The 17,468-nt window shown below is 56.4% G+C and overlaps 1 long non-coding RNA gene across 9 annotated transcripts; it reads left to right on the top strand.

Moving 5' to 3' along the window:
- Positions 1 to 228: 228 nt before the first annotated feature.
- Positions 229 to 4,172, top strand: LOC138997553 (uncharacterized). Of its 9 annotated transcripts, none has more exons than XR_011468981.1 (4): positions 229 to 522; positions 827 to 1,814; positions 2,040 to 2,234; positions 2,499 to 4,172. It is a non-coding gene; the product is annotated as an uncharacterized lncRNA (long non-coding RNA). The 9 variants fall into 9 exon arrangements; XR_011468988.1 differs by lacking the exon at positions 229 to 522 and having other exon boundaries at positions 645 to 904; positions 1,007 to 1,814; XR_011468984.1 differs by lacking the exon at positions 229 to 522 and having other exon boundaries at positions 645 to 1,152; positions 1,345 to 1,814.
- The last annotated feature ends 13,296 nt before the right edge of the window (positions 4,173 to 17,468 follow it).

Here is a 17,468-nt window from a genome sequence, read left to right as displayed (position 1 = left end):
GACAGAGCCGTAAAGGGTGTGCCGTAAACGGTGTGTCGGGGCTTCCCTGCTTCCGGTGCCTGGAAAGCCGGGACAGGCGCGCGCTTGGGCGGTCGCTCTTTGTGATTGAGATGAAGCTCACCTGCAGGCAAGAGCTCTCGCGAGCAGGCAGCCCCCATGCTGGCGGGAAAAGCGGAAATCTTGCCCACGCCCCTAAAGTAACACCCAATAAGTAACAAGGAGAACCAGTGACGTAGCCTCCTTCTGAGGGAACCGGATAAAAGCAAGGTGCGCCGTCCTCCTCCCCTCTGCACACCATGGCCGCATTCCTCCCTGAGCACCGCCCGCTCAGGAGCCCAAAGAACCGCACACACAGAGTTCCGGCACAGGCGACTGGAATCACCGCACACAGGACTTTCCGTGGTCGAGGGAAAATTGCAAGGAAGGGCCAGGAAGCGCCGCATGCTCTGTCAATCGAAACTGAGGTGCAGCAAGAAGCCCCGTGAGTCCCGCAAGCTTCCGGCCGCATCTGGCAAACCATGGGTAAGGCATTCCTTGCATTCTTGAGGGGACCCTCCCTTGCCTTTGCAGAGAATCTAACTGAACTCGACCTGCACCGCGTAACGGGGGGGGGGGGGGGGGGGGGGGCCAGGGTGGTAGGCTGCGGTAACCCAAGGGAATAAGAGCAGGAATAGCCATGGAGAACCGGAGGGGAAGGACCGTTGGCGGCACCTAATTTCGGAAACCCATGTGGGGGAGTGTGAGCACAGGCAGGCCCTGGGCCACACAAATGAGGGGCGAAGGACCTGCCGCCGGAAGGTCCAGGACCCCATCCTCCTGGCTGCAGACCTCCCTCGCGCTCCTCGAGGCACACGAACCTGCTCTGCAGATGAGAGAACGGCGCATCGCTCACTGATACACACAGGTACGGATGAGGGAATAGCACAGGCAATGCATGGGAGGGTCTGGAAACACAAGGCCTCAGACAGCAACACCAACGGCGCTCTTCCACATTGGCACCCATGAGGCCGCTGGAGACAAAGACTGCCAGCACTGGCACCGCACACCCCCTACGTGGGGAGCCCGTGTGGGTTGTGACCTGAGAGACCCCTGTGCAGGACCAGAGAAACCGTCCCTAGCACCAGAGGCAGAGGAGGCAAGCCCGACAAACAGGTAAGTCATCAGCCCCAAATGCTCCCCCACACGCTCCACAAGGGTTCCCCGTGCATGCTGCCTTCGATGCCCCCTAAGAACAGTTTCCAGTACCCACCCAACTCCCTCCGGGCTGTGCACCTGCAGCCAGAACACTCCCAGGGGATGCGATGGTGACATGGGCTACCAGTGCAGAAAAACATGTCCCAGCAGCCCCATGAGGGGAACAGCAACTGTGACCTGGAGGGGCCCAGCAGGGGAACACGTCCTGGAACCAGCACCAGCAGACAGAGCGGGGCACGGCAAGTGCACACCTCCCTGACCTCCTGCTGAAAGCTGTTGGCCTCGCAGAAATGTGCAGACACAGCTGGCAGAAACCATGCTCACGACACTGGAGAGCTATGAGAATGCAGAAACCAGGTGGCCGGTAAGACCGTGACATGCACTGCACCCAACAGGAAGCATGCCATGATCCAAGATGACCTTGATGACAACGACAGCTGTGGACAACAAACCTGGAGCAATAACGCCGACTCCTTTGAATTCACAGGTGGGCCAAGTCCTAGGAGTGACAACAGACCCGGCGGAGAGGGCCAATGCGCTGACTTGCTTGGAAACGCAATCTCACGAGGGGGAGGACATGCAGTTGCTGCCTTGGGATCCATGCCGTACTGAGCAAGGACGTGAGTGTCTTTGCATGAGCACAGAGGGGGCATACGGGCAGCCAAGGCAACTAAGTGGATGGCGGTGACACTGCAGCACAAGAGCAGGAGCCACCATGGAGGGAAGGAGGCAGCTGAACATGTTGTGCCTGTTGGGGGAGGTGGGAGGGACACTGCAAGTCTCCTTAGCAGGATACAGGGGGAAGGCCCAGGGAGGAGGTGAGTCCAGTACACTGTGCTCCACAGGAAGAGCACCCAGCATCCCTGGGGTCACAGCAGAAGACTGACTGCTCCCCTCCCCAGAAAAGGCCATAGGATTGGCAGGAGAAGACAAGGCCAGTGGGACGCGTTGGTGGGAGCTCACCATGGCCATGCTCAGTCCAACAGGATTGTGGAGGGCGGTGAGAAAGGACATGCCATCTCCTGAGAACAGAGGCAGAGGTGAGTTGTGGGAGCTGGCCACAGAAACATGGGGGACTGACAGAGCTCCAAGGCTCCAGGGGGACAAGAAGGCCACTGGATTGCTTTTTGGGCAGACACAAGCAGAGGCTGGAAAAGGGGACATGCAGAGCCTTGTCCCAAACTGCTGTGGGGGACCCAGCAGTGGCTGCCTATCAGAAAGGTGCAGGGCACCAAGGGGAAAGGTTGTGTGGCAATCCTGGGGGCAAAGCTGGCGATCAAAGCCCATGCCTTTCCCCCTGACAGGAAAGAAGCCTCCAGAAAGCCTGAAGACACAGCTTCAGCCAAGCAAAATGGAAACCACACTGAAGGGAGGCAGCTTCCATGGATAGGACACCCAGAGGCACAACTGGCCACCATCACCCACAGCCATGGATGCCAAAGGACAGAGGCACACATGACCCTGCTGGAGCAAACCCTGGAAGCAGTTGGCTGAGCAGAGCAGCAGCCTCCATTCCCAAGAGACTGGGAAGGGCACCCTGGACTCAACACACCCCAAGACTGTGCCCTGCCACTCGCAGCCTGTCCTCACAGCAATCCCTTGGTCTGCATGTACCTCCCCTGAACCCCTTGCCCCAGCTTGCGCCACACTCACTTGCTTGCCTGTCCCTGCCCTTGTGCCTGTCCCCACAAGCCTATGGACTTTGGCTCCGGGACTGCATTGGACATTGGGGACAAGATGCTGTCTAAGGGTGGACACTAGGGCAAATGACCCAACGGCAGCCAAGCACAAGGCAGAAGACGCAGGAGCTGTGGCTGAGGTGCAGGTAGGATAATGGGGAAAAGCCTCCAAGAAACTGAACCCCAAGCTCTGGGATTGGGAAGACAGCAGCACATGACCCCACCAGAAAGCATGGGGGACGTCACCGTGGTGGCGGTGGGGATCACAGGGCAGCAGTGGGCTGAGGGAAAACCTTGGAGAAAACCCTTGGGGGAGGGAGACATGCACACAGCTGTGCTGTCATGGATGGCAGCACACAACAGTGGTAAAATGAACCAAGAAGACGGGGGTGGTACTTGTCCACACAGGGTGCCAAGATCCGCCCAGCAACACACCAAGGCTACTGAGACACACACAAGGTGGGGTGGGGGCAGTGAAAGACAACAGTCTTGGGAGGGGTCACAGGCCCATCCTCATGATTCTTCTCAAAATAAGGCGGGTCTACCACATGGGCCATGCTCTGCATCCCCTAGAGGCAAGAAGGGGTGGGGGCACACAAAAGTAGACTCAGTGGGCTTGAAAACACAGCCTTGATTTCTTTGAGGGGTGTACAGGCTTCAAGAACACCCCAAAGTGCACACATGGGACACTCATCTGTGAGGGGAAGGGCACTACATCAGGGGGGTGCATTGAATGGGCGCGGGTACAAGATTGGCGAAAAAGGGGGTAGCCAGGAAAGAAGAGGGACGATTTGCGGAGAGTGAGGGGCTGGACCAACAGGTAGTCCCTCTGTTAGACAACAGCACAGAGCACTGCCGGTGTCGCGAGACTTTCAGCGGCACTCATTGATCCGATGACATAAGGGTGGGAGACGATGGCTCAGAGAATAGACAAAAGGGGGGGCATGCTTGCACATACCAGGGACCCACGAGCATGCACACAGATGAAACCATGGGGTGAGAATGTTGGCTCCCTTTTGGCAGTAGACTCCATCCACCACATGACCCATGCAGACACTGGCAGCTGAGGGGGCCACATACAAGTGATAAAATTGACAGGAGACAGACTCAGTCACGTCCATCCAATTTTATTTCACGTCCATGAAAAGTCGCAGGGACAAGCCAGGACCTCCAAATGGAAGGGGCACCGCAGGGGAAATGTGGGCGGTCAACAAACAGCATTCCACAGCAGCTAGCTTCTCTGATGGCGGGCGAATCGGAGCAGCACGCCTCGGCTGGACATAGGCATAAAGGACCCTGACGTGCACTTTTCTTGCGTGGTTTTTTCTTTCCCGCGAATGCGCACCTGACTGTCAGCCTTTCAACCTATGCTTGCACAAAAGGCGAGGGGGGGGGGGCGCGAATTTTCGTGTTTGCCGCGGTTTGGAAAGTGGACAGTGGGCGGCGACAGAAAGCTAAGTGATGGGTCTCTGCAGACGGGGCACCCAGAAACGGTGGGCGGGGGGCGCAGGGGCGCGGCGAGGCGGGCTGCTGAAACCAGGACCCCAACAGCGACCCTGAAGATTTGAGAAGTGAGTGTACTGGCGCTTCCCTCGGGGGGGGGGGGGTGAGTGGGTGAGTGGGTGGGTGGGTGGGTGGGTGGGTGGGTGGGTGGGTGGGTGGGTGGGTGGTGGTGGTGGTGGTGGTGGTGGTGGTGGTGGTGGTGGTGGTGGTGGCGGCCTTTGATGCAGCCGCCGCTATTGGCGACCTTTACAACGAATGGGCAGCAGGTCAGAGTCGCACCATCTTTTCCCGTACAACACATGCTGCCTCCACTCCAAATGGCCCTCAAGCTGCTGCTTGAAACTCCCCAGCCACAGGCCCTCCACAGGCTGAGGGGGGGAGGAAACTATCCCGTGGATGCACACTCCAGAGAACAGAACCACCCTCCCCTCGAAGTTATAGGAATTGGACTTTTCACAGCAGGCCAGTGGAGCACACACCTGGCACTACAATTCAGAGCCTTCCTCAAAAGAGCGGGAGGCGGGGGCAGGGAGCGGGGGGCTCTTCACTCGCACGCTTTCCTCAACTGCAACTGCCTGGTTGACAACCCACCCACCCCTTCAACCGATATTGGAAAAAGGACCGACACTCCTCAGGCACCATGGCAAGTACATGGGCACTTGACAGGTAAACAGGGGCAACTAAGTTTGTTTGTGTTTTGTTTTTTTTTTTGGGCGGCAGGGAGCGGCATGGAAAAATACCGAAAGTGACCTACACTTGGACTCCCACCTACACAGGACCATTGCACAAAAACTGTATCAAACATACGCTGACCCAAAACAGGCTACAGTGAGGATGGGGTCACACATGTGGGACAGCTAAATACAGGATCACGTGTCACCCAGGTGAGCGACAAACACGTGACAGTGAGCAACTGGGTCCACTGGGATGGGGGCACCCGACTGGACAATGCATTCATCCCTCCACAATAAACAGCATAACCAGGTGAATGCTCTGCTATTTTTGAAACCCAGTTGAATGGACACAGTGCAGGCAGGGACACACTTGCACAGGCATCCGGAAAACCACTCAGCACAGGGGAGGATCCTACAACCCCTAGAATTAATACCCCAACCTTGACATGGGACAGGTGTGCACAGATGCCTACTTGGTACTTCCACAGAAACAGGGGCAAGGGACACCACTGTATGGACCGATGCAGGAGAGGGGACGCTGGTGGGACACAAGAAAGGAGGTTCTGTGTGGCATATGTGTGAATGGCTTCCAACAAACCGTACCAAACACCTTGACATCATCCAACGGTCACTCCACAGAGGATCCCCCTCGATGCTTCACTTCCGAGAAACGTGCGATGGGGGCACCAGAACACACAAGCCCTTGAAAGGATGGGGCCCGCCTTCACAAAGGGCGACCGGTGTGTGGATACTTCACCGACCAAACACATTCAACCTCATGCAGCTGGCACACGACATGGAATGTGGGGCATGAATAACAACTGAAAAAAGGCTGATGCAGAGATGAGATGGAGGACTTCAGGGGACATTGGATGCATGGGAAACGATGCTGCTGACCATTCAACGGCTCAGAAACATCACACCATAGGGGACAACCAACCCCACCATGTGGACTCAAAACACACACTTGAAAAGAAATGTTATACGCACACAACTCCGTGGGCCTCACCTCAGACAATGCTCTCCCGCTCTGCATATTCTAACTCCCTCAAAAACCCTTGAAAGTAAACACTCCTCAAACCCCAAACTAAACACTATGTGTATGTGCATCTTGATGTCTCTGTATGTGTGTATATGTATGTGTGTGTGTGTGTGTGTGTGTGTGTATGGGTGTATATATGTGTGTCTGTGTGGGTAGACACACTCGTGGACAATAACATAGGAAACCAAAACATCCCCCCACAAACAACACACTGCTCGCAGGTCCCAGGGGAGACATGTCAGCTCCCCACAGGCATAAGCAACACACATACATGGAAAGGAGCGGACACGGTCACGGCTTCCCTTCTCTAAGGAAAGCACACCATGAGGGGACTCTTGGGGAATCACAAGCACAGCACAGGTGGCTCCACGCTGGCCAGGGGACGGCAAGTGCGCAGGGCCCTCCAAAACGAGTCACAGGTGCCTCCAGAAAAACAGCAACCTCCCTCAGTCGTGACAACATGGCCACCAGGAAAGGCACACAGACCTAAAAAAAAAAAAAAAAAAAGGTCTGTTAGTAGAATCCATACACAGCATGTGAACAGAACTTGAGACAAAGAAAACCCATTCCTTGCCCCTGCCCAAACCAGCCAGCCACCCACCCACCCAGCCACCCACCTACTCACTCACCCACCCACCCACCCACCCACCCACCCACTCACTCGCTCGCTCACTCCAACACCCACCCACCCACCCAACCAACCAACCAAACAACCAACCAACCACCCACCCTCCCACCCACCCACCCACCCAACACATAGGCTTCATGACACTCCACACAAATACAGGCCTGTGGGATACCTTACTCTATACACCTACAGGGGACCCATGTCACTACCATGGACTTGAACATAAGCTAAAACACTTCAACCTCCTTTAGGATCCTCACTGCAGCAAAGAAGGACCTCTTCTGCAGGAAGGGGAACCCTTTCAAGAGACCTCCCTTACGACAGTGATGGGGCACACTTCACGGCTACCTGCACGGCACTGGTGGCGGGGACGATGGCTTTGCAAAGCTAAGCAACCCTCTTTGGGAAAACACCAACCTAGACACCCAAATGTCACTCTCGGCAAGGTTTCCCTGACAGGGGCGACGGCCCCCCGTCCCGGCCACCCGTCTGCCCGTGATGGTTGCCTACTAACGTGCCCGTCTCCTACACATCTTGATGCATCCATCTCCTCGGGGACTCTGAACCCGACCGAGGCATCACCTTCTCAGGTCACAGACACAACAACGACACTCCATCCCCAACCCGTCACCTTGCCAACGAGGACTGTTCTACTCAACGTTCAAGCTGTCCGTACCCCCTCTGGATCCACCTCTCCCTGCAGCTCTACGTCCAAAACCTGCACACCAAAACAGCAGGAAGGGAACCCAAGCAACACAGACGTGCTCTCTTCTACTTCCATCATTTAGGCGACATGACAGAAACACTCTGCCCTTGCCTCACGACCCTAGGAGAACAAACAGGCTGCCCTGCAGGGGGCGATGACCGCACACAACTACACAGAGGGACCCTCTGGGGGAGGCGACGCATGGCTCCCACAACACACTTTCCGAGGATGTCGTGCACGCCCAAGAACGAGACCGAAACGCACCACTCCTCTAGGGTGACGGGGGACGTAGGACCCACAGAGGATGGAAAACGCACACACACAAAACTGGCACGGATGGCCCTGACACACATTTCAAAAATGAAGCACGCACATGGAAACATCACACAGGCCTAAAAAACAGACCTAGCAGGATCAAAATAACATGAATCAGACAAAAACCATGTGTGGAAGCCAGTACTCACCTGAGTTCCTGCACAATAGGACCTCCTCACGCTCTGAAACCACTCGTGCGGGGCACTCACATAAAGACTTGTTTTTATGATGGGAAAAAATGACAGCTCCGGGCACACGGAGTCGCCACGGAAAACACAACATATCCAGGCAACACTTTCTTGAACATGAGCATGCCACACAACATGGATGTTTCCTTTCACTTGCAAACAACATCCACTACCTACACCTGTCAGGACCCAGGGAACAAACGGCACAAAACACCGCCTAGGCCTAACACACAGGAACGCACGACCTTCCGGCGAGGAAGGAACCCACACTCACCCAGGTAGGTGAATGACGTGCTCTTAAGCTGGACCACACTCCTCCAACATCAAAACACACACCATCGTCCCCATGAACCAACTCAACACAGAGGAACCGAACCGATCCAAGCACACCAGGCCACTCTTCAGGACAAATACTACAGGACTGCACCATGTCACGCGACATCAGTGCCAACACAGGAAACATCTCACACACACACACACACACACACACACACACACACACAAACACACAGGAATCCTATCTCTCCAAACGAAACACACACAAATCCAACTTCCAAGATTCCTGACTTTCGCGGCATAGGGCAAAACTTGGGGACACGGCAGGGTCCTCCGTCACCCACCCTCTCCGCCCCCCACAACACGCCACGCACGGGATCCCGTGCGGTACCGCACGCAAAGCACGAGCGAAACTCGCTCCAAACATACCGAAATCGAAACCTCCTGCTCTGGCACATCCAACACCAACACGTACCTGCTTCCTTTGCAACGACAAAAAGGGACGGCAAGACTGGAGCGGATCCGCGTGGGACACGTGCACATCCACAAACACGTACAAGGGATGAGAATCGCTCAACGCCGCTGCGGGACACGGCCTCTAGGACAAACACACAAAACGCATCCTCAGGGGCTCACCTGTCACTCTTGCCGATGTTCGCTAGCGAAAAACCTTCCTAACGGACTGGGCTGCGTGGGGCTGCCTATCTGGCACTTGGACAGATGGCTCATGCTGTACTGCACGTTCCTAAAACACATACATACAAAGGGACTCCCGTCAGGCCAGGCCTTCGCATAGGCTCTCCTGCCCCCTTCGCGGCACAACGGCCTTCTTGCTCCAAAGGCCCGAAACTCTCATGCCAAATCGGGGAGACAAAGGACTGAAAACAGGATACACAAACACTTTCCTCCACACGGGAGGACCGCCACTTCAAGCACACATTTCTCTCTGGGCCTCCACACAATGGGCTGATAAAATACGAATCCTGGGGTAGACACTGCCTGCCCTTCAGCCGCTGCTTCCGCAGGGTGCTGTCACTAAATTCGCTGGCCGCCTCAACAAATCCTCACTTGCTCTGGAAGACCTCATCACACTCGGGGGTCTTGGGCTCGCAAACGTGGCTCCACAACAACACCGTGACGCTCAACGCCTCCACGACACGACATGGCCGCCTCAGCGAACGCTCCTGCTCTCGGAACCTCCTGTCGCCGACCCGCCGCTCACCCTTCTCAAGCACAACACCTTCTCACCTCTTCACGGAAAAAACACCTGCACCCGAAGACACGCTGAGTCACCGCACGGGGAAGCTCCAAAGAACAATGTCCTCCCATGGATGGCCAAACGGGAACGTCCACCTTCCTTGCAGGACTTGCCCTGAAAAAAAGAAGCAACAGACATGTCGACAGCAGCCTTCAACACGCACATTGGGAAGGGAACCGAACCACGACACGTACACTGTTGGTGCGCCCCCCCCCGGCCCCCCCGACCCCGGCCAGAGAGGTGAAGGGCGGGACGGGGAGAGGCGGCGGGGAGGTGAGGGGAGCGGGGCAGACCCTCACACGCAGCCACAGCACCCAACACACGACTCTCACAACTCACCACCACCTCCCACCGCTCCACCGCGGCTGCCCACAGAGTCCTGTGCAAACAATGGCACCGGACCACGACCGTCAAAATCGAACATCGCCAAACATCACGGCACACACGCACCGACACCCATCCTCCACACACCCAACGTGCCGGGAGGACCCCACACACACTCACACAGACACACCACCTGCATGGACCGACCGAGGGCTCCCACCAACAACCATGAAAAACAAACACATGCAACACTCAATACACCTCGAGAACATTCACAATCACAATTCAATCTCTCTCATCCATCTGCCTTTCTCTGCTCCCCTTCCTTCCTTCCTTCCTCCCTCCCTCCCTCCCTCCCTCCCTCCCTCCCTCCCTCCCTCCCTCCTTCCTTCCTTCCTTCCTTCCTTCCTTCCTTCCTTCCTTCCCCCATCAAAACCTACTGCAAGGACACTGCCATGGCACCCACCTGGCCTCTGACATCACACCCAACGGCCAACGGGGACATCGGCCTGCCCGCACCCTTCTCACATGGAACATCTTGGAGCCACAGGCACAGAGGAAGGGACACAGGGACGAAAACCTGGGGAAACAAAATAAAAACTCTAACAGACCTTTCAGAAAACCATCCTCACACGCTCTTACGATGCCACTATGGGAAGGACACTGGCACACACACAACGGAGGACGAACGGACAATCTCCCGTGCCGGACAACATCCTGGTCGGATCACAAACACGCTTGGACGCCAACACGGCACGCACCGCCGCCTACATGCTCCGCCACGCACCCGCCACACACACGTCCAAACACGCCTCTCCCTCACCACCCACGGAAACCACGCTCCAAAAACGCCACCGCCTGCGCAAGGAAGCGCCCAAAAACAGCACGTGCGCCCGCTCCCGCACCAACGGAAACACAAAATCACCACACCGCAGCTTGCCCCGCGAACAACGCACGCACGACGACATGCTGCTTGCGCGGTCAACATCCGTTGCAACAGCTGCACACAGCGTGGCTCGGCCGCGATGCCTACTAAAACCAGGCAGGGGAGTCGCCGCCTTTTAAACCGCTTTGGGCGGGATTTCCAACGGCGGGAACTTTTCGGGGCGGAGACTTCCGCGCGCATACCCGCAGGGGACACATTCCGATCGGATCGCTCCAGAGTGCCCTTCGGAAAAATGGCTGCCCACACTCACATCGCCTCAACACTCACTTCTGCACAAACGCCACCGACGCCAGGGCTCCATCCGGCAAAACGGCACCGAGCCCTCCGCCTGGGGGACAACTGCCGCCTCGCACGGCCTCCCTTGCCTCAGCGGGACACTCACCCGCGGGGAGACCTGCACACGACCTGCCCTCTCAGCGCAAACAACACGATGCGTCCCCTGCTACTGCCAAACGGTTTCCGCGCCTGGGACACGCGCCTCCTCGCTCCGAGACGGTCGCGTTTCCCTGGCCCCGCCGCACCTGCCCATCTTCATCTAGGCTCCCGCCTCAACGGGCGCCGCTTAACACGCCCTATCCCGACTGGACCACACCATTCCCTTCGCCGCCTGTCCTGGCCACACACCACACAACCTTCGTCTTCCTCGCGTCACTCAAACACCTCACCTGCCTTGGCTCCTCGCAAACGTCCCTGCCATCGGGACTCACACGCGCGCACCGACTTCGGCCCGCTCTCCCGGCCCGCACGCGCCTTGCCGCAACGGACGGGCTCCGGCCCACACAACCCACGCCACCGCTGCACCCTCGCAAACCTCACCCTTCCTCCCCATGCAAAACCTCATCACGTCCAAAACGGCACCGCTTCCAGCCACACACCACCCTCGCCTGCCCTCTCCCCAGCCACACCCACACGCCCGTGCCTGCGGGCACCCGCACGCCTCCACCCTCATCTCCTCCACAATGGCCCATCCACCTTTCGCCGCAGGGAACCCCAGCGCTCACAAACAACAACGCCTTGATAACACATTTCTGCCAAAAATCGACCGTGGCCTCTTCTCTGGGCCTTGGCAAACGGATGCCTTCTCCACGACACACGACACTGCCTGCACCAAAAAACCACACGCCACACACGAAGGGCACGCACTTCCTTACCCAACAATACAAAACGCTTACCACACAAACCGCACTCAAGAAAAGGACACCTTCACACAACGCCTCTCTCTCTCTCTCTCTCTCTCTCTCTCTCTCTCTCTCAGCATCAACAAGCACAGACACACTGGCCGATGCCTACTAGGAGGTCGGAGAGACCCCACGATCGGATACTTGCACGCATGCCATCAGACAATGGACTGCCCCTGCCATGTCTCACACATCACCTGCCCAGGGGCACACGCCGGCTTCTTCGACCTCGATCCACAGACCCCCACACACACACCACCTTCTTCCTCAATACCCTGCTCACCCCCTGCGGAGGACACTTCCTCACTGGAAGGCCTTCGGGATCCCTGCGGCCGACACTTCCTCACCTCGGCCCCCTCCCGCCCTCCACAAACGCCTCCACAAAAACATGCCCCTCCCTCCCTGGAGGGGCGACATTCCATGGCCCCACCTTGGGAGCCACTGGGGCTCGCCCGACAACGCAAACAAACGGCTCCTTTGCTTTCCCATTTACCCGGGCCTCTGGCTTCTCTTGGCAGCTTCTCTGGAACACCTCACACCTACCCTACGGACCGTGACACGCACCGCTCAACCGCTGACAAACAAAAACGCACACACATCACTTCCAAAACAAAGCACTTCAACACCTCTCTCACGGCCTCATCGCTAACAGCCTGGCTGCACCCAAAAACGGCAAAAGCTGCTCACAAAATGGCCCCAAAACGGAGCCCCACGCCAACCCTCACCTCTCACCGACACGCCCTACCACTGGCACGTTCCAACGGACACTCACATCCGCCTCACGGCTCGCCTCGGGGACCTTCTCGTCACACCGAAGACCACAACTTGGCCTCGGAAGCACACGCCACAACTCCTTCCCACACAGCGCCCCCCTCTCACCTCCACCCCCACAGCCGCTGCCTCCTTCCACATCCTCAAAACTCCTCTCGACCACTTGCCACCCCACGCTGCCCTGGCTCTCTCCACACAAACCAACTTGGTTCACACATTCAAAATCACACGACACCTCCGTGCACAACTGGAAATACACACCTGTCTGCCACATGGGGATATACACGTAAAAAACCACTCAACCCTGTCCAGACTTTGGGTGAGTTCATGGCAGCCAAACTGTCCACAGAGGCCAATAACCACAACCTCAACACATGGAGATAGTGCCCCGGACAATGGCGGGGTGACATCCGTATGGACGCATGGCATTCATGGGGGACACATGGAAGCAGGTGGGACAACGCGAAGCGGGGAAACCTCTGGGAGACCATAAAAAGGAACAGAATGGACACCTACTTAGGTGGGGACGGGAACAATCAACATGACAAAGGAAACCATCTCAGGCATCTGTCCTGGGCCTAGCGTACCTGCCTACTCCCGAAGGCCTCCGCGGACAGGGAAATCACAACTTACCCACACATTTCAAGGATAGGTCATCATACAGGCAGAAACACACATAGCCTCAGGGGAGGCCAGGGTGGACCTCATCAGGGAAGATATCGGCTTACAATGGAACTGCCCACCATCACTGCTTGGACTTAAGGTTTCCTGTCACACCATCCTTCCGGTGACTTTCGGCACACCGATCTGCAAAATGGCCATGCGGGCCTCTCCTCACCTCGTCAGCTCAGCCTGGGGCCCCTTGCGTCCACAGGGAGGACGGACAAACAAAACTGAACCGAACCTCGACGCTTCGGAAAAAAAGAACAAAGAAACGGACGTGGCTGCAGGAAAACACTTCAGGGGGAACCGTTCAAAAAACCCCTGCAGCCAGGATAGGAACAAGGATTGTGTATGTGCTGGGAGGAGGGACTGACGTACGGAGGGGGGTCGCAGGATTGGGAACCATGGAAGAAAAATGGCTAGATTGTCTTACACCAGTCAGCTGTGACTCTGTTTACCCCCCCCCCCCCCCCCCCCCCGCTTGGTGCTTAGGAACTTTCTGTGAGCTTCTAAGGGAACACTGTTTGGTTAGAAAAATCATCATGCACACTTGCTCTTGGCCACATGCCGCGAGGCTTCCCAGAGGGGGAAGGTACGGTCTGTGGGAAGCTGGCTGGCCACATTAATAAAAAGGCTTTCAAATTTAAATTCTCAGTCGGTGGTCTATCGCCTTGAGCCAACCCATAACAATGCCAGCTTCTCCGATCCCAGGCACCCATTCATGCCACAAACTTCACATCCAACACCCACCCCATCACAGGGACTCACCCAAAATGCTCAAACACCTGCCCACCAAGCCGTGGGCTCACAGACCCAACCCTGCATGGACACAGGGGCACACCAGGGGGGAAACGACACCCACCCTCCCTCCTCCCGTGGCCCAACGACCTCACCCCCCAACCACACAAAAACACCGTCCCGTGCTTCACCGGGGAACCCCAGCCTTGGCTCAACCACTCACACACCAAGCCTTGGACACCTCACCCATCGCAACGTTCCATGGCCCGCCCACAAGCCAACCCTCCACAAAACACGATCCTCGAAACGTGGGGGACTGCTGGCCTCGCTGAAAACACAAACGGCTGGGGGGACCAAAAAGAAGCCACGGCACAATGGACAGGGGGACCGCGGGCCTCAGGGCACATGACAAATGCCAACACACCTTTTTACTCAACACCGGCTCAGCTGACAGCTGCTCATACTCAAACAACCATGTCGGGGGGCATGCAGCCAAGCAGACGCATTTCGGAACATTGGGCTCCAACAAAAAAAAACGCGGCAGACGCTGGAACAAGGGACGTGGCCGCAACACAAACAAGCCACAAGCCGGAGGGCGCTCGCATCGCATCTCCATCACACAAGGCAACGCCAACACTCGCATTTGCATCACGCCAAACAAATGCAAATAGCCTGCAAAGGTCAACATTCACAAAAACAAAACAAACGAGCCCTGTATTCACGTGCAAATCAACAAAGCCCACAGCGAACTGGGGGGGGGGGGGAGGGGGGCGGGGAAACCTCACTGGGCCCAAGGCAAGGTCAACCTTGCAGCCCGGGACTTACTAGGGGCACGGATGGCCAACCTGGACACCTTGCCGTGTCGTGTCCACAGTGGCAAAAAACCCAACTCCACTCTGGGGCCAGATGACATACACACAGTTTTCGAGACTTGCAACCATACCAAAAAAGACACTTCTACTATTCATATTCATGGGATGGACTTCAATGCCATGTCACAAACAAAAATCTACCAAAAAAGGAACTTGGCGTGTCACCTCTCACACGCATGTCACACGATCAGAGCCGACCTGACAGGGTTCAGCCGGGCTGAGGCAGGGACGTGGGAATGGAGAAAAGAAAGAAATACACGACAGTGGGGTCGGGAGGACCCCGGTGCCCTCCATCAACTTCTTCACGTAAAAAAACCATGGAAACCTAGACAGAATTGTTGTCAGTTTAGTGGACCATAACTGTCCACAGAGGCCGGGAAGCGGAACCTCAACGAATGCACATAGTGCTCCGGACAATGGCACGGTTCCATCCATAGGGATGCATGACATTCATGGGGGACACATGGAAGCAGGTGGGATGAAGCGAAGCGGGGAAACCTCTAAGATAGGAGAAAAAGGAAAAGGATGGACACATACTTAAGTGGGTGCAGGAACAAGGAACAGGACAAATGAAACCATCTCAAGCATCTGTCCTGGGCCCAGCACACCTGCTTGTACCCCAAGGGTTCCATACAAAGGGAAGTCACAAGTGACCCACATATCCCAAACACATGTTCTCTTAGAGGCAAAAACACAGGGAGGCTCACTTAGGATAAAGCTGGACCTGATCACTGAAGATATCGTCTTACAACCTCACTGCCCACCATCACTGCTTGGACTTCAGGTTGCATTTCACACCATCCTTTCCGGTGACCTTAGGTCTCCACGTTGGCAAAACTGCCATGCAGGCCTCTCCTGAGCTGCTCAGGTCAGCAGGTGGACCCTTGCGTCCACAAACTCAAGCCATTGGATCAGCCACACAATCCTATTTCGACACAACACACTGAAGGCGAGCTCTGTCAACACCAATGTATTCTTGGTTCCTCTTCAGCTCCAAGGGACAGACGCAGCAGGACAAGTTCTCAGGACAGCACATCTCAGGAAATACTTGTAGACTTCTTGGTAAGGCAGGAAAGGCTGTTCCCATGCCACAAACGTTGCTGGCATTCTACTGACAACCGCCAGACAAACAACTCTGGGAAAACTGTGTGCGCAACGGTGCCAGCCTTGCTAGCCCCTTCAGGTGCAAGGACCTTCCCACCTTCCATCTGGCCCCCAACATCACACCTTCGCCACCACTGGACTACCGACGGAAAACCAACTCCAAAGGCAATATGAACCCAGCACGGGGAAGAGCACCCACCACCATCGGCACCCTTCACACGACGCACAAAAAAGGAACCCGCTGGCACCCTGGACACTCTCCCCACCTGCCACTCTGCACTTCTTCAACACACACCTCCACACTGCCTACAACACTTTCTGCCTGCCTGGGAATTCATTCCCCCCTTTCACACACCCGCTACATGGGGCCACCTCTGCCCTCACCGAACACTCAGGGGCCTCACATCCTGCACGAATGATCACAACCAAATCTCTCCAACACCAACACACACACACTCACTCACTCACTCACTCACTCCTCCTCACCTAGCCTAGGTCTTGGCTCCACCTACTGGACAAGCAGTGACGTGCCAATGCCAACCGCAATCCTATCACCAAGGAACACATTCATTCTCAACGCCTGTGCTTTCAAAAAAAATTCTGCTTTCAAAAGCGTCCTACTCGCACAAGGAGGGCAACAAAAAAACATCGCACACACATGGACCTGGCAACAAACAAGGCTTCTCTGGCCCCACAGGCCTTCAAACACGCTCAACTTGCCGTTCAAACAATTCACAACATTCACAAACAATTCACAAATCGCCACTTCAACGGCAATGCCTAGGCATGCCACGGGCCAAAAACACGCGCACCGAGTCACCTTGATTTCCGCTCACGGTGCCTGGGAAGCCTTACAAACTCACATCTTTCACACACAACACCGGCACGAACCCATGCTGCTCGCTGCAGCCGCTTCACACACACACCTGCTACAACCCACGCTCCCTGCTTTCTTCAAAAAACACACGAAATCTGCACCTTACACACGGTCACAGAGGCCTGCCTACATCACACCGGCCTCCACGTCACACGCGGCCTCAGCAACGCTCACCTCTCTGGGACCATGGCGGGAAGAAGACCTTCTCCAAATACACCAAACACCCCAACGACCGACGGCACGCTCCGCCATCGCCGCCTCCTGGACAAACACTCATGGCCTCCACCGTGCCTGGGACATGGGAACAACGCACATCCTCAACGCGCCTGCTCGCCAGCCCCGGGCGGCGCTCTCCGAGGCCTCCCTCGGCAGGCCTGTCTGGCCACAAACACCTCACACATCCACACCCGACACGTCGCTCCGTTCAACCACAAAATCGTAGCCCCCTGGACAGCCTACAACGCTTTCGGACATTTCTGGACGGCCTTTTTTCAACACACATGGCCTGGGACCTCACATTGCAGCAACCACA

This window comes from Myotis yumanensis, unplaced genomic scaffold, assembly GCF_028538775.1.
Source record: "Myotis yumanensis isolate MYYU_CA2020_CCGP unplaced genomic scaffold, mMyoYum1.0.hap1 SCAF_19, whole genome shotgun sequence".
Classification (NCBI taxonomy): Eukaryota; Metazoa; Chordata; class Mammalia; order Chiroptera; family Vespertilionidae; genus Myotis; species Myotis yumanensis.
The sequence above is the reverse complement of the archived record's forward strand: the minus strand, read 5'-3'. Positions and strand labels throughout refer to the sequence as shown.